Raw genomic sequence first — 17,043 nt, forward strand, 5'->3', positions numbered from 1 at the left:
TGCTCAAATTGCTGGTTATGCTTTGAAGCAATTGACAGTCTGCTATGCCTGTTTCTAAAATTCAATCTCATGTTTAATGATTCTCATTGGAAAAGAAATAATTGCTTAGACCCCTTAATTTTAAATGTACTTTGGCAAGAGTTGCTTATGACACAGTTATTCCAATTCTGTTCTGATATTGTTCATCTCTGAGTGGCTGCAAACCCCAGTAAGAATTCTGGGACACATGTAATTAATGAGTATGCTTGGTTTACGAATAAAGACTAGAGAAAGAATAAAATGTCTTCTGGTGAATATCACTCTTGCATCCAAGGAAAGGATAGCTGACAGGCCTGTATGGTGCTCCTTTTAACACTATTTAATTCCTTGCATTTGGAAGGGATTTTGCTTTTCTTGCTTGGAGCAGGAGGGGCAGAATGTTTTGTACTCTGGTGTAGTTATTTACAGGGTCATTTCTTCACCTACTGTGTGTTACAGTCAATATTTTCTCTCCATCCTTCCCATTTAACATTTCAGAGTATCACAAGCAAGTCAGGTCCTTGGTGTAGAAAATAGACACAAATAATCTAAAAGTCTAAAGTGCTGTGAATATATTTCAGATGGGACACATCGGGTTTCACACTGACCCATTTTCTCTGTCTGAGCTGGACCAAGAGCCTCAGAAAATACAAGTCCATTCCTCTGCCCAGCAAGAGGAATTCTCATTCTGTTTTTCCTGGGTCAGACAGGAATGGCTAACGTAATGGCATGTAATGGCATTGGCCCATGACATTGGTGTTAAAAACCAATATATTGTTCCAGCTTGTTTTGCATCAGGAAGAAAACACGGTGGTTGTACATAAGACCAAGAAATTACTTGCATTGCTGGAGATGTTCAACTACAGGTAACCCCAGTGACCAGGTGGGAGAGCGCACAGCCATCTGTCAGTTGCAGAGCACAGAAAGGTGGGACCTGTGGTGGAATGGTATTCTCTCTTTTAACGTTGCAGAATGACCTGTTTCCAGCAGGACCCTCCATTAGAGTGAAAGGAATGTGGTAAAACAGGTGAATTTCCACAGGAAGAAGAGATTTGGCCAACACTTAACTTTTCTTTGTCCCAGCTTGCTTGTGTAGCAGTCCCACTGTGTTACAGCAACAACACTGAAGTGCAAATCAGATAAAGCAAGCATTCTTCACTCTGCCAATTCTGTGTTCTGATCTAAATCTACACTGATTTTAGATTATTACTGAGGTAACTTTTTGACAACATACCACTGTTAGCTAAGGTGTGTTCTTGTGTTTCACCCAAGAGTGGCAAAAGCCGAACTTGCCGCCACTCATCTGAGAGGAATTCCAAAGTTACCAAAGCGGATGGTGACTCTCAGCGTGGTCATCACATGGTTCAAAACAGCATATTGGAAAAGCTTCCTAAAGTGAAAGTCTCAGAGTCCCAATTTGTTCCCAGATCTTGTCAGGAGATTTGTTTGGCTAGATTGGTTTGGCTAGATTGGTCTGGCTAGAGTTTTGTAACCTGACACAGTTGGATATTACCAGATGCAGCAATAGTAGTATGTTAATAGTAATGTAGTAATATGTTAATAGTAGTATGTTAACTTTAAAAGAAAAAAAGTCAATTATGCATATCCACCTAGCAAGGGAAAAAAAAAATCAACTTGTTTTCCTGTTGATCTGCTTTGAAGACTAAAGCCAGATATTGTATGCCAGACAGTAAAGAGTGTCTTTACCTTTCCTGCCACTTTTCTAACAGTAATATTGGAATTTTAGAAAAGAAATTGCACCACATTTTCCAATTACCACTCTCCACTGGGAGACTAGAGTTTCTCACAAAACAAGTAGGCAGAAGTGCCTTATACTGTATTTTCCAGCTCATAAAGTGTAAGGAATGGAGTGAGCTATTCTCTGTTTGTGGCAGGCCCAAGGCTTTTACTCCTCAATCTTTATAGATGTACAAGCCACATACCAAGACAAATATGCTAGGTTTTGGCTGCTTCTTGGTGAAATGCAGCTTGGCCCTATCCCTGTTGCACAGTACTCAAAATTAAATCGAGAAAGAATTTCTTTGAAACCTTGTTGAATTTAATGATCTGCTTTGTTAATATGCTAGAACACTGTGTAGGGATTTTGGCCCTAGGATCTGGTGTTTCAGATGATGTGTCTTCAGAAGGTACAGGATAGATCTAGGAATTGTCTTGGTTAATTTTTTGATATTTCTATATTTCTATATTCTATATCTACTAATATTTCTATAATTTCTATATTTTATCAAGAGTGTTTAATGTTGCCTACCCACACAGAGTTGTTCCAGTTTCTTAGCACATTTTATATCCAGAGTCTGCCACAGTGCCTTACTCATGACTTGAGGCATCAGCTAACACTTAGGGATTATGTAACACATGATGCTTTCTCTTCAGCACAGACTATGTCCCTCAGGGACAATCTCCTTTTAGAGGGTCATCTGATTCACAGATGATTTTGTCTGTAAGCTCATTTCTGTATATATTACAGATTTCAAGATCTGGGGACTGATATCACTAGGCTGAAGGGAACTCATGAGGAAGAAAACAGCAGTTCAATAAAACAAATAAAACAGATGAACGTGGGTTGTTTCATGGTTTTAGTTTTTCTCCAGACAACATTTGTGTGGGACTTTGTTTTGTGAAATTTGGCTGAGATTAACTGCAGATTTCAGATTTGTGACCAAACTTTTTCAAAACTTGAGAGACTGTTAGGCCTGATTTTTTTTTTTCAGGAAGAGTCACATTTTTTACAGCCACTGTCACAAGTAAACTGTGTATTTAAGCAAGCAATTTCATCTGTCTTTGCATCCATTTATTCCTTAATTTGGCTAGTTTTTCTTGTGCATGATGACCCTTAGTGTGTTTTTCAACTCTGCTATTATAATGGCCAAATACAATCTTGGCAGCATCTTGCAAGAAATACTGTAATAATAATTAAAAATTCAATAAACAATATATTTGTTTGTTTTTGTAAATGATTGCAGAACACAGAAGCGTTTGACAAAAAGCCTTTTCTTTGCACTTCTGAGCATCAGAGGTCTACACTAAAGCCTACACTTTCAGAGAGGTACAGAAAAAAAGGCAGAGTAAGAGGATGGAAGAGCAATTCCAGATTATGGACTCACATATTACAGATAAAGATAAAGTCTAAATGTCAGCTAAATACACTGATTTTCCCATTTTGGTTTTGAATTAAATGTCTTCTCTCTTCCTTTTACATAATCTCCCGCTTTTGAAATTCATGTCATTCCACTGTTCAAAAAGGAGAAAACCCCTGGGGGCTTTAAGGGCAATGCATGGCAAAGCTTTTGGAAAGAGCTTGCTGCATTGGAAGGTCATATTGTAGTTTTACTGGTTCGTTAAATATGTATGCCTCATCTCCTGTATAGTTTTCACTCCAAAGTTGCAGAGCAGCTTGTAGAGCATGTGGCTTTGTTCTATTTCCTAAAAGATTCTTTCAGCCTTTAATGCAGTGGAAACCAATAATGACACTGACATTTTCCCTGCAAGCCTTCACATTTAACCATGACTTTCTCCTGATGTCTGGGATGCAAACTCTCCATCTGACTGATGTTACTGAAATGTCATCTGTTCTATCACCCTCTGAGTACAGGAAGATGTACTAAGGAAGCAGGGATTGATTGAGGTAACCCAGCACATGGATTTTTTCTTAGGTTACCGATGTCATGCTGTTCTAGTTAAATTAAATCCCGTCCAACCTCAGTTACAGCAGAATGCAAACACAGGCATTCATTCACAACATCCCAAAGCTGCGCAGTTACAAATCATCACCAAAAAAGAGATATACATGCAGAAGTGAAAGAAAGCCTTGCTAGTGCACCTTGGGCAAGGTTATGTAAGAAAAAACTTTCACACTCATTAATGCAAATACTTTGTCTGTTTTTCAGCTGTGGCCTGGGTCTTTCCCTCCTGTCTTGTATTTCCCTCCTGTCTCCACCTAAAATCTTGCCCATCACTAAGCTGTTTTTGGCTTCCAATGTGGAAGCACCTTCACAGTGCATCTTCGGCTGTGCTTAGATCTCTACTTGTTCCCTTCTTATCCTTTGTGGGAATAATAGCTCTCCTTCCCTTCAGCCCTTCAAGGACATCCACATGAACTTGTTCTTTTGCTCCAAAACTCATGTTAATCCATGCTTATACAGGAAATAATCAGCCCATTCTTCTTAATGAAAACGAGGATTGTTTCCCCTCATCCAATAAGTATATATTGCTTGCAGCAACCCTTTGGCCAAGGTCTATATATAACTAGCTAGTCGAGAAAACTTTCCTTTGGTGAGTAAAAGTCTTTTGTTTCCTTCTTTAATGACTGCTTTCCATATTTCAGTGTGGAATGTACTTTCATTGCACTTTTATTCTATACCAATCTGTACATTGAAACCATAACTGAGATAATTACAGTTAGGTGCTTGTCTGCCTCTCATTATTGGCTGAGTACTGCCTGGGCTGACAGTGAATTTTGGTGACTGATCTCCAGCCTCTGACTCCAAAGCATTCAATTTGACATGTTGATGGTCTTAGGACAATAAATCTGTAAATGTTTTTTAGTGGTTTTTTTTTGGGTTTTTTTTTTTTTTTAAATAATTGAAAAGGCATTTTTCTACCTAGTCAGTAGCATCTGAAAATTGAAGCTTTTGGTTAAACTAGAACAAGTCACTGTGTGATCACTGAGTATATGTGCTTATTGACCTTGATTCAAAACACCACTGATATTCAGCTTAAAACACATGACTGAATCCCACTGGAGTTGCTGCAAGCATGTGCTCGAGTGTCTTTTATGAGTAAAGATGGGCAGAAATCTTGTAGATCCAGACCTTGGGCCTCTTTTCCATCCTCCAAAAAATTAAAATCCCTATGGCTGCTTCAGTCCTGAGAGTTAGAGAGTTCCAGAAGATTCTGTCTTGTAGAAAATATTTGCTTGTCTGGGAATGTAAGTCCTCTACCTGAAGCATAATTCTTAGAAGAATTAAACTCCTGACAGTGACTGAATGAAAATTTTGGTTTTATCCTGTCACTGCTGAGCAATTCACTGGATATGCATGATCCTTTCTTGTAATGAAGAGAGAGGTGTGACCTATGGCTGGGTTTGTTAAATGAACTCTGTGCCAGGGCTATGACAAGGCTTAAAGAGCCCTCTTAATTTTTGTATGACCCTGAAAGGTCTCCATCGAATAAATATGGCACCTTAAAAGTGAGTAGTTTCACTTCAGGCTTCTTGGCTGCTTGGGATACTTTTCCCAAACATTTGCTGGGAAGCTTCAACCAACAATTTCTTTGTCTTCACAGTAGAGAAATAGGAAAAAATTAATGTGCTGGGGTTTTTTTTAGCCTGACTGAATGCATTTAGGAAGCATTGGCAGTATTTACACAATTCATCTTGGTCTGCACAGAGATCATATTTAGCAATTTCATTAATCTGGAGGGGGAACAAACAGTTTCATAGTATATAAAAGTGATCTTCTGCATCAAAATAGCTAATGGGCTTATCAGGTGCTAAAAGTTATGCATTAACTTTGTATCAGGTGTCATGATTATCACATGTTCCTTTCCCAAATTGTACGCATTTATTTCACTATTACAGCCTTTTCCTCTTTGATTAATAGTAGGAAAAATGAAGGAAAATAGCTGGAGTTTTTCCTCACTGAGACTAATTTTTCAAGAGCAAAAGGCAAATCACATATCTTGTCAATTAGGAAAGAAAGGCCAGAATAAATAGATCATCTCTAAGTCCTTTCCATCCCAAACCATTCTATGATCCTATGATAAATCAAAGCTTGTTTGCCCCAGAGAAGTGAACATCCACTATTTTTTACCTCTTTTCACAGTAGTTCAATCTGAAGGCTTTTCTGACAACTGAAAAGTTAATTGTCAGTGTAAGCAGAAGCTAAACACTGAATTGGGTCACAACAGCTGGGAACTTAACTCCCAGCATTAAAATGGAATGGCTGTGACAGTTTCTTTGGAAAAAAGACAGGTGGCAGCACATCTATATTAGATAATTTTTTAATCATACCTACAGACAATGACACTTTTACAGACCTTACAGCACAGCACCTCCCTTGAGCAGTACATCCACATGTGTTAAAGGCTCCTGATAAAGCAGGTCATTGTATAAAAGGCAAATTCACCCACTCTGATCCTTCACATACTAAAAAACTTTGTCACTAATGTAGCTGTTTTTTAAAAGTAGTCCTTGTAAAAAAAAAAGTACTTCATGCCACATCAAGAATTTGCAAGATTTAACCCTAAAGTGAGATTTTTTTTCCTAATATAACTATGTAATAACGGTGCACTGTGTCACCATTCTCAATATTACTAGATAAAGCAGAATAATTTATTTGCTTTATGATGTAATATGCAAGACACGGATACAGAGACAGAGAAATTGACAACACAACAATTTTCTTCTATATACGTTCATTTGCAAGGGAAATAACAGAGAATGTGAAATTGATAAGTAACAACCTATTATTGAAGAAACAGACTTGATTTATATGCAGTTCTGAGTGACAGACTTGTGGAATATCCATAAATACCAGTTTATGCTTGAGATATTTTTTTTAACCTAAATATTCCACTTAAACTGTGGCCTTACAACTGAAGTGATAATTAAAATACTCTCTACTCAACTAAATGAATTCCGGGGGGTGGTGGTGTTTTCTTCTATCACCCTGAATTAAATCTCTGACAGCAAGCTAGCTTCCACATATCACAGGAAATTCAATTCCTCTCCCTGAAGAGCTTAGAGTCTGATTAAGCTGACATTAAAGTCGATGTAGATCTGCCCATTAAGTTAAGGGAAAGGGACTGATTGCATCGGCCCAGATTTGGAGTTAAGGATAGCAGACACATTCTGCTCTGAATAGGCAGCTTCAGTGATTGTAAGTGCAAGATGACATTCAGCAAGCTGTTCTTTGCAAGTGGAACAGCCATTGAAGGCACATTTTTTTTTTTTCTCCCCACTCAAAAGATGCTTTCCACTGAAAAAATGGGATGATTTTCAGTGCCACTCCCAGCACTCAGCACAAGCAGAGCAAAACACAACATTTCATAAGGCAGGAGAGACTGTGCTCAGCTTGTTTGGCCTTCAGGATCACCTTTAATTTTTGTCATTTAGTTTCAAGAAAGCAATCCTAATTTTAGCAATGCAATATTTCTTACGCATAAAGTTTGAAAACAGCAATTTAAGTAATTTCTTTCCCTTTTGATGGGAAAACCAGGAGCCAATTAATAGTTATGAACTAAGCATGTTTGGTCATTGTAAAGACACATATTTTCCCCCATCTGTCTGCAAATTAGATTGTATTGGGGCCCTTCGTTCGTGCCACACCGGCAGGAGGTAGGAATTTTCATTAAAAAATAGGTAATACAGATCCTTCAAAGATTGTCATGAACTGCAACAACACAGCACGAGAATCTGATGCAGACAAATGGAAAAAAACCCAACCAACCCCACACGCTGTAATAAGAGTGTTTTAGCTGCAGTTGTGTTTGTTAATGTCACGGTGAACCTGAGGCTTTTTCATGCTAAACGCTGCTTCCAACATGGAAGCAAAAGATGGTGACAATTATAAGGACCCTGAATAATGGACAAGACAGCAGATGGGCACAGGCAGATGGGAAGCAGTATAACAAGGCAAATTCTATAAGTCAGCTTGCCCGGCACTTGTCTCTGTCCACTGAAAGCTTAACTGCAGTCGTGCTGCAGGTGGCTGTTTTCATTTGGGCAGTGGGTGGGTGAATTCTGCTTGTGGTTTTTTTTTTTTTTTAACACATGCATTATTGGAATTGAAGGTATTAAAGCAAGTGGAGGGAGGATAAAGACAGAGCTCTGCAGATGCTTACAGGGAAAATTGAGGGCACAGATGATTTGAGATGTCATTTCTACCTTCCCCTGTAAAGATGTGTGCCAGCTTTAGTGGGTTGTATATACTCAGTAACAAAATAACTGTCCTCAGACCTTTTCAAGTCATTCTTTCAGTCTACTCTCATTTTGGTGAAGTTCAACTCTCAGAGAATTTTATTGCATGAGATTTTGGTAATGGAGATGAGCTGTATGTTACCTGTAAAACCAAATGTTATGTAAAGAGGCATTCAGTTTAAGATCCTTGTAGTATTAAATATGTACCTGATTTAACAATGATTGATCAGCTATTACTGTCATGAAAATCACATTTTTCCTTAGTAATCTTTCTACAGCAGAACTCTTTAATATTCTTCCCTCTGTCACGTCCTTTTTGAATACATTGTTTTCTCCTGCTGTGAGATGCTGACACTCGAGGGAAAAATTATGCATCAGCTACATTGTTAATAAAAACCCACAACTGTCTTCTGCTATTTTGGACATGCACACACACCAGCACATGCTCCAGCACAGGCTAATTTACAGAAATACTTCCACAAAACTTATCTTAGAACAAAATGAATGTGAATTTCCAAGTATAGTGAATAAAACATTTTTTCTTATCATCCTAAACTTGCTGTTTAAAAATTATTTTAGGAGTTTATTGTTAAATTTATTGAATTGAATATTGTTTAAAATGTATCTAGAAAAACAGTCTTTGTTTTGTTAACTTCTAAGGACTTTTGGAATATTTTTTAGGTTTTCAATGGGCTTGATGGAAAAACGTGGAAGAGGAACCAAGCCAGGGCCTACAATTACTCTGGTAACAAACACCAAGTTTAATGAAAGAGATGCAATGGTTTATGACATGTGAAGGAAAGCTCGCACAAGGTTGAAAACAACATACGTAGAGTTCGCGTCATAAGTATGCCTGAAACTGAGCTATTTTCAGAGAAAGACTTCCTTGGGCTAAAGCTGAACCACAGATAAGTCCAGTCTATGAAAAACTCCTCACACTGACTTTTTTACTGGGATAGTTCCAGCCACTGGCAGCTGTTCAGCTCTCATAAATTTTTCCAATAATTTACATATATCACTATATAATTGCTATTTATAACCATAAATATTTGCCTTCACAGGTTTATTAATTTATAAAGGCTTTTCCAAACATTTACAGAGGACTCAATGTTCTGGGCTGAAACGTTATGATTTGACTATTTTTCTGAAATTATTAAAATATATTAGAATTTATTAATATACTCACTTTAATTCCAAACTCATTTATTCATTGAATTTGGGTGTTTCCCAATGAAGGTGTTGACAGTAAGTATAAAAAGCATTCACAAAAACATCTGTTGGGCTTTCTTTTGCTTTGATTCTTCTTGGAAATTCAACTTCATGCAGACAATGAACTAGCTTTTTCTTTGTCCTGTTTTCCATTTTAAGTATTTTTTTTCCCTTGAAATGTCATGTTTCCAGTTTACATAATTTCTATTTGTGATGCATCAGATTCCAATCTTTCCACAGCTGTGCAAGATGTACAACAATGGAGTATAATTCACACTTTCTTTAGTTTAGAAAAAGGACGTTCTTCTAAAGCATTGAACACTGGATGTTTCATCCCACTAAACAAAAAATTGTACAAATTCAGTTGAGGACTACAGAGGCATCGAGAAGCAGCCCCAGGAGAGAGCACTGACTGCACCTCACAGTGCTGCAGACAGAACACGTCCAAGGCCATAGGAACTCCTGGTTCTTCACCCCATGCTTTTGTTTAGTGTTCACCATCTCTAAACGTTTTTGCTACAAATGAAACCACTTTCTTTCTGCTCTTATCTGACCTGCTTATAACAATCTTTCATACACTGGAAGATTTACAGGTTAAGCTCTTGTCTAATAATGTTATACTTGTAAGCCCCAGTCATTTCCTAGATTACTGCTGCCTCCTCTCATTACTATTAATACTTTTTTTTGCCCTTCCATAAAGGTACTACCTAGGAAAGATTTAAAGTTTCATTCTTCAATATTTTAATTTTCATCTTGTCCTATCAGATTACTTGCATCCTTTCTCAGCTAGCTCCTTCCTCCCATTTTATGGCCATCCTTTTTTCCTCTAGCTCATATCAAAGAGGAAGGAATCTGGACAACTGTAGGGTGTGTCCCTGTTGAAATGCATCAGAAGCCCAAGTTTTCCTTTCCTGTACCTCCTCTTACTGCCACCTTCTTTCACACTGCCTAGCTTTTTTTTTTTTTTAATTCCCCATTTATTAAATTTTGTTCTCTGTTAATGAAACTAAAGCTTTATACTAGTAACTAGAGCTTATAAAAAATAGAAAAAACAGGAATATGGTAGACTACTGCTATCTCTAAGCTGCCTATTCTTTTACCTTCAAGAGAAATCTTTAAGATTTTAAACAAGTAAACACAAAGAGGTGGCATCATTTTCATTATGACAGAGATCAGAGAACCTTTTAAAATCTATTCAGAAGTGTATTTTGGGAAATGGATATATTTAGCCATTTCATAACTGCATATAGTTTTTACAATACATTTATATCAAATACCTTATAAAATACCTAATAATTACCAACAAAGCAGACCATAGATCCACCTGGAATTATTAACAGGTGGTTGCCACCACCCATTAGAAGGCTCAGCTTCAGACACTTAAAATTTTGTCAAACTTCAATGATTTCAGAAAACAGTTTATTTGGGCAATGCCCCTCCCTAAAACCTCAAAAACATCGCTTAATCTGTTTCATATACTAGGATTATACAAAAAGTTGCTTTCTTCATTAACATGGCTTGTAAATATTTAGAGTTTAGGTCTACCATGCACACTACCTATTATTAAAATTAATATTAGGTAGCACTACCCTATCATACCTTACATTTGTTTTGGCCAAGAAATAGAAAGCATGGCATAGTCAATTCCAGAGTTATCTCAGGTGAAGTTTTCAGTATTGGTTGTGGAGGCCTAGGATAACAATTACCCTGCTTAAGCCCGTTTGAAACTTCCAGGATAGTCATGTATTGTCTGAAAGTTTGGGGGCTGTGGATTTTCAGACTTGAGAGTTGTTGCATTGTGACTGTAAAGAAGAAGGGAATTGAAAACAATACTGTTCAATCTACCATTGTTCAGGAACACAAGATCAGAATTTATTGACAGTGATTACTGAATATTGTAACTGTTTTGATAGATTTGGATTTCTCCATCATTCTAATTTTTACAGGTTTTTTCACAGCCAGTCCAAATAACAATCTTTTATTATGTTTCAGCTTATTAGGTGTATAAATCTGAAGCACTTTTCTGATTAAATTTGATTCATCCTTCCATCCACCATGTCTGAATCTGGTGCAAACTCAAGTACTAAGCAATGCAGCACACACAGTAGAGGAATGAACTGCTGCTGAAAGCCTCTCTCTTTCCACCTGACTGTGTGCTTACCCCACAGCATAAGTCAGTCCATACCTGCCAGTCAGAAGAGATCACCTAGAACAGGCATTCTCTGGCACAAATTGGGATACTCCTGCGCTAATCATTAAACATGCTACTGACATCCATGTTTTCTAGACCTCTTCCATTGTAGTGACACAACACCCTGCAAGGACACTGTATCCTCCTTTCCAAAAACAAACTTCACAGGTGCAAATAATATCCTTGTGTTACTCATCTTCAGTTGGTAAACTTGCCCACTTTGCAAATGTAGAATTAGGGGGAGGGAATGTTACACATTGACAACTTGAGCTAAAGTCAGTAGCAGGAAAAAGTTCTGTGCAGTCCATTAACAAGCACTGTAAGCATAGCTGATAAAATTCTTTCTTATGTATACTGCACTAGCTATTTAATCTGCTAAACTGAAAGAAAAGATAAGAGTGGTTAGCACAGTGCCATGTATGAAAAAGTATTTCCCAGCAGGGAAAACAGAAAGCAGTGCAAGCAACTACGTGCCCTATAATTGTACACTTTGCATAGATTTGTACTGAAAACTGCTTGTTTTCAGATCCCTCTAGATTATGCAACAGCAAACTTGAAAAATGGCATGATTTCCTATCCTACAAAGCTAACTCCTAGCTACAAAATGTGACTTTTTTGTAGTATGGGATTGTATTTTGTAGTGTGAAGGGGAAGGCCCCAGCTCAGTTATCAAAAATGTTTTCTGCTCTTTCTCTGCTGATACTGCTGCAGCTGTGCTGAGGCATTCTGGAGTAAGTTTTATGTGTGAGGCTGGTTGACTTCCTCTTGTTGGAAAGGCATTGAATAGCAATAAAGCAGAGCTTTGTAGATGTCTGCCCACACAGTGACTACAGCTTCTCTCTTTTGCAGCAGGAGAAACTATAATGATGGCTGTCATGTTTGAGTTTTAAGGAGTATGTTTTACTTAGTGTAAAACTGATCCCAGCACACATTAGATTCTCCTGTAGAGACATATCTACATTCTGTGATTTACTCTCAAATTACACTGAATTCAAGAGCTAGGTGATCACAAATTGTATGTAATACAAATCTTAGCCTTTTACAGATTTTCTCTTCAAGGATTATGCTATAGTAAACAAAATCACATTGTCATTAGGTTTTATCATGTATTTTAATATCCCTTTTATTACAAAAATTAACTTGGAAGGTAAAATCTTATGATTTTATAAAGAATAATAAAAAAGGTATTTAATTGTGGGTGCCAGGCGACCATTCTTGTTAGTAGGTACACTAAATCTGTCTTTATGTTCTAAGCCTGGTTTCTTTTCCAATTACCCCTTTTGGAGACTTTCACTGGTACTTGTAAATCTTCATTATTAAAATGGAACAAAAGCATTATTCCTCTTTCTTTTTTTCTTTCTTAACAAAAATGCAAAAGGACTTTGAGCTGGACAGCCTTGCCTGTTACATTTGTTCCCAAGTTCAGTATGACAGGAAGATAGATATTTCACATCTCTGGAATAAAGATGATTTGTCCAAATGGCTGGAGAACTGGCATTCAAAACAAACCAGTACTTCAACACGCTGCAGATAATGGATTGAGAAAACGGATGGAGACACAGACGGGCAGAACTTCCTCTGGCACTGAGCTGAGTGAGGACTGTTATTTTAAAAGCACCTTTACTGAAATAGAGGGAGTGTTGTGCTGGTCATCCCAGAGAGAAGTCCCAGTTCTGAGGCACACACAACGTAAGAGCCAAGGTGTAATAAGTAAAAAAGGAAAGGTGGGAAGGACAAAAGTTCATAGTAGGTAGTCCTGTACATACTAATTTCTGTCTCTCTTGAAGTTAACTTTCCATCTGCCCACAAAAACCTCTAAAACACTCTATCGTGTGTTGCAAAAAGAGGGATAGAAATGGATCAAATTTATGTACATCTGTGTGTGTGCTTGCATCTGTAAGTAATTACTGAGAATACAGACACTTTAATTTGTATAAGTGAAGAGGTATTTATACACAGGCTTGTTTTCTACTCATTCATTTGTAAATTAACTGTACACAGCAAGCATGTTTTCTCTACTGATGAAGTGAAAAGCAGAAACATGGTAATGTTCTTAACAGCACTTAAACACATCAAATATTTTTGACAAACTTTTTCCATTAGCTGGAATGTTAAAGTTAGAAGAAAAAGAAGAGTAAACACTCCTTTTATCATAGGACTTCCTTGACCTATATTGCAGCAGTACATGAGATGTGTTTGAAATAACTTGCAAGATGATCAGTTTCACAGAAAACTGGGTTGTCAGAGGCAAAGATTAGACAGGGACAAAAAAATGGAAAACTGAGAAAATGAGTTTGGTAGCCTGCTACAGTCATCTTCACGGTCCTGTGCTACTACAACTGCTTTTCAATGTTTTCCTGCAAACAGGGTATTGGTGGTGCCATAAAAATAATGCTCACCTCTTGAACAATGCTTTAGAATCTGAAGATAAATATTTAGGTCAACAATTTGGAACAAAAATTCTCATTTGATCACTGATAGGCTATTTTTGCTCTAAAATGCAATCACTCAGTTCTTTAAATGCCAGTATTTCTGTAAACAGTTGCTTTTCTTTCTCATTCAGGCAAGGATATAGCGTATTTGCAAGGACTGTCAATATCTATTATACTGTCATTCATCTACTGCTGATTCATCCCGTAGGTAATCACAATTTACCAATAGAAAGATTTTCTTGATAATGCCTTTATACCCACAGCTAGTAAGAAACTCTGAGTTCTGACAATATTTCTGAAGACGGTCTGTCCCCTTCTGGCTGCAGAGCACCACCCCAATTCTCAAGGTTCATTGAGAAAGCAAAACTGCAATTTTTTTGCAGAAATGGTGGTTTTTAGCTGCCCCCTTCACAGGTATTTGCTGAAGAAGGACACGTTGAGCCATTTTTCTAGAAATCTGGCAGAGATCTTCTAAAGTTTAGCCGCTCTGACCATATAGAAAATTCCTAACTAGGAATTCTAGTCTAACTTTGAAGTATATTGACTGCTAACACATAGCACCCAGTCTGTGACAGTTCTCAGCATCTGCAGGTAACGGTGTTCTGTTTGCCTATATAAACAGTCTGACATTACTCAAACAAATACTTGCTGAGACAATGCTCTTGTATCAGAGTCTTCTTGGGAAAAAAAAAGTATCAAGAACTTGTGTGATTCTGCTCATAAAAATAGGGTAAGCATTGTATTGTTATTTTTAAGGACTCACACATCATAAAAGGTTTTGTGAAAATACAGCAACCTCCTAAGTCTTTATAATCAAGACTTGATTCTAAGACTTAACGGAAACTATTATCATGTGGAATTCACTGATGGTCCATTCATGAAAAATTTCAAATGAGTTCTTAATTAGGTCTAAATTATGTTTCCTCTGCATGTAGGGCTTCATATCGTTAATCTTGCATCAGCAACCACCACTGTCTCAGTGATGGCTCCTCATTACAACATTTGCCATTTTCAATTCTTGAAAGCAAATAGCTATTCTTTCATCTTAATTTAATAGTGTTTCATGAATTTTAATTAAACCCTTCCATGAGTTCATATGATGTTGGTCATTATGAGGCTACTGCACACAAACTATAGTTTTCCTACTAAGTCTCATCCATTGGCCAACAAGGTCAATTGCTTCTCATTAAGAATAATAAATGGCAATTCTAGGATAAAAGTACATATGAAAGACTGTGCAAATTCTGCTCTCCTTCCATTGCCTTTCTATGATTTGCATAAAGGAACATTTCATACTTGACTCAAGCAATTTTTTCATGGACAGTTAATGTTAAAATAAATTTTCAAGATTAATTTTCCTGTGACATTTGTTTTCATACTGTCTTTTATTCAGGTAGAATTCTTTACAGTGGCCCAAAGACCAGGGGTGAAATAGCATGTGGAGTATTTAAAAAGAAGATGACATTTTTCTTTTCTCCCTGAAAAAGGAAGCAAACAAAAGACAAAATGACACATGCTTTGTAGATGTGGGCACATTGCTGCTGAACATATGCACTTGCTTTCATCATTAAGTGTTTCCAGGAGCTGGCATTCATTAGTACAAGAGCTACAAGGAACAAATCAGAATGTCTATATTTCTAGCTACCAGTGCCGTCCAGTGATTCCAGTGTTTTTTACAGAAGTTTGATTTGACTATGTAATTACGTGTACTCACATTTGCTTACATACAAAAATCCTGGAACAGTAGGGGAAACTACAAACTGAACAGGAGTCAGATGTTCAACACACCAAGAGAGAGATGTTGCAGCTATGCCAGGTAACACAGCTGTACAAGGGCAGTAATCCCTTAAATTTTTTTTTCCCCATATACTGTATGACAATGCACACTATGCAACTGTGAATCTCCTCAAACCTTCATGGACATTCAGGCAATGTAAGTAAGTGTGCAATGTAGACACACATATAAAAAAATGTATGTTTTTTTGTATGCACATCTGTATGCAAAGATGTTCATGTGTGTAAATATATGTCCCACTGCCCAAAGGGTAATTATGCTAGCTCAAACCTACATATAATATGAAAGAATGCAAGATTTGGGTTCTAATCTGATTACCATAATTTATTCATCTGTCTTCTTGAGGGTGTGATCAGATGAGATTTTTGGATCTAATTTTCCCCTGAGATTTTTATGCAAGAAAAGACAGAGATGACCACCCAAACTCTGACATTGAGTATTGTCTCTTAAAGTTGTTAAGCATTGGTTTCTTTTTTCATGCTTTTTACCAAAGTTAACATTTAAAAGTACACAAAGCTAAAGTATCAAACTCATTTAGTATCTTCCTCAAATTTCCAAGAAAGGAAGTGGTACCTTTTTGCCAGTGAAGAAGTGTGAGGAGAGAGATGATTCAAAGCAGTATTTCATGTATCCTTAACATAAAATTCCCAGATTTTGAATTGCTCATAATGGTGATACTCCGCCTCTTCATTTCCTCTGCAAAACTTCCTTCCTTCTGCGACCTTTTCTAACTCACACTCCAGCATTTTATCTGCACAGTAGTCTTCACACATTCAATAGAGACTAATGTTGTAAACTTCTCACTTTCCACTGTAAGGAATTAGGAAGCTAGGATGTACATTTCGTACAATGGAAATATTTATACAAATAACTGTTTATTCATGAAAACATAGAATTTCTAATCTGGCCCAAAATACTCCTCCATCTTTGGAGATGAATAGCAAGACAAAAAAAGGTTTACATAATGAGAAATTGGCGTAGAGTTATAAACCTCTATTTACAGAGGTTTAAACATGGTGCAGGTGCAACAGAGATGCTAATCACCAATGAACTTTAAAAAAAATACAAATTTACTTTGAGCTTTTGTGTTTTTGAACTGAATGGAAACACTGCTTAAAGTATTCAAGCAAGAGAACTGTCCCCAAATGCTGGATGAAACGCAAAAGGCAGTTTCTCATCCCTCTGAACTCCAAACAGCCCAACACCCGGGGGTCATGCTCTGGACCTTCATCCCACGAAGGTGGCTGAAGTCTGCTTGTGCCTAGCGCTATCGTCACAGCGGGTCCTGGGCTCCATCGGACAGCGTGGGATTCCCTTTGGAACAGCGAGATGTGCCGTGGGCCTCGGACCAGGCAGAGCACGGCGATACCAGGTCTCTGTTGCGGGCGTGTGACTTTGAGTCTAAAACTCCAGGTCCCTTTGGCTATCCCTCCCGCCACCCCTTGGGCAACAGATTTAT

Source organism: Onychostruthus taczanowskii, unplaced genomic scaffold, assembly GCF_017590055.1.
Source record: "Onychostruthus taczanowskii isolate IOZ18803 unplaced genomic scaffold, ASM1759005v1 scaffold29, whole genome shotgun sequence".
NCBI lineage: Eukaryota > Metazoa > Chordata > Aves > Passeriformes > Passeridae > Onychostruthus > Onychostruthus taczanowskii.